This window comes from Panthera onca, chromosome F2 (assembly GCF_046562875.1).
Source record: "Panthera onca isolate mPanOnc1 chromosome F2, mPanOnc1 haplotype 2, whole genome shotgun sequence".
In the NCBI taxonomy this organism is placed as follows: Eukaryota; Metazoa; Chordata; class Mammalia; order Carnivora; family Felidae; genus Panthera; species Panthera onca.
The window spans coordinates 28,677,471-28,679,307 of NC_138356.1; positions in this window are offsets into that span (position 1 = coordinate 28,677,471).

A 1,837-nucleotide genomic window follows, 5' to 3' on the forward strand; every position below is an offset into this window, starting at 1 on the left:
ATTTCACTGTGTCACCATTGTAAGTGAGGCATAATTTCATTGTTTTTGTTTCTATTTTTTCTAGCAAAATTTTCCTAATTTCAGAAATACAAATTTGAGATCTATTAAACTCTCTCTCATCTCTTATCTCATAAATGAGATGGGTTCTATAACTGGGTAGGTAATTAGGCTTTTTTAAAGAGTTAAAGAGGACACTGCCCACAAGAATAAAAATCGATGAGAGTAAAGACTTCATAAAGAAGAAACTTGTACGTCCAAAGTCCATAGATGAGAGTAATTCAAGACCCTGGAATAATGAGGCCATGGAGGCAGTTTCCAACAAGATTTAGGAATAAATAGCTCTGCAAAAGGCTTTGCCATAAACTTCAGAGAAAATAAATCTATAAATAATTTCATTTTCATGCTTGAAAGTGTAAGTATTTGGAAGTACAAGGTTGCCGAATTTCTATTAAAAATCGGATATAGATAACTTCAGATGATGAGTGATCGTAAAACACAGCTTTGCAGTTCTGAACCATGATTGAAAACAATCATTGTTCTCTCCCTTTCTCTCTCTCTCTCTCTCTCTCACACACACACACACTTGCACACTAACACACAAAATGTAGTTTGCATTTTTATCCTATTTTCCAATATTCATAGAGTAATCACTGGTCACATTCCTGCATCACCATGTTTTGTGCTTTCGTTCTATTCTCTTTTTTTTTAAGTTGATTTATTTATGAGAGATAGAGACAGCATGAGTGGAGGAGGAGCAGGGGGAGGGGCAGAGAGAGAGGGAGAAGGAAGCTCCAGGCTCTGAGCTGTCAGCACAGAGCCCAACGTGGGGCTCGAACCCAAGAACTGTGAAATCATGACCTGAGCCGAAGTCGGACGCTTAACCAGCTGAGCCACCCAGGCGCCCCTAATTTCTTTTCTTTAAATAAAAGTCACAAAAGTTACATTAGGGTATTATTTGGACACACAAAAAGGCAATCTTTAAAATGTCTACACAGACTTTGAGAAATGCTAAACTATGTGAGCACCTTTTGAGACAACCAATCCCTTCCTACTATGTGAGTTGCCTTCCTCCTACATGCAAGGCATTTAGGAGAGTGCATGGCTCATAGTAAATGCTCTGCAAGCATTTGTTGCTATTGTTGTTGTTTTTTATCCTCCCCAGCACCTCCTCCTCTTCCTCCTCCTCCTCTTCCTCTAAAACTTGCCTCACTGCAATCTTCAATAATGGACTCTTGCAGCCATCACCCTGCCTCTTCCTTGGCCACAGATGGTTGAACCAGGAGTGGAAACCTGACTCGAGCCACTCAGATTTCCTCTCCCAGGAATTTATTTGGTGATTCCACATTGTCTCTGTTAGCATCAAGCTGAGTGGATAGATAAGGGTCTGGGAAGGCCATTTTACAATATGTGCACAAGTAAGTCAACCTGCTAAGTGAGAGGAAAATGAAGGAGCTGAAAGAGAAAGAGAGCAGAAATATCTTGTGGACCCATAGGAGGGGAGACAAAGAGAGTAAGAATGCTGTGAATTGGAATGACTTTCCATTTCTGGTTCCAGCTCTTTGTGAGCTGTGACTTCACTTCTTTCACTAGGTTGGTGTTACTTTCAACATGTTTCCATTGTTGCTTAAATTAATATGGATGGATTTTGATAAATGGCAAAAGTGATTGCTGATTATAACAAGAATACACTCCAAAATAAAAGGTGGCTAAGAAAATTTGAGGAGAAGCCACAAGACCCACATTCTAATTCACTTATTTTAGGAGAAAACACAAAAGTAATTTTAGATTGAAGTTGTTCTTATAATGTATTTGATAGGAATGATTCTACTTTGAGAGC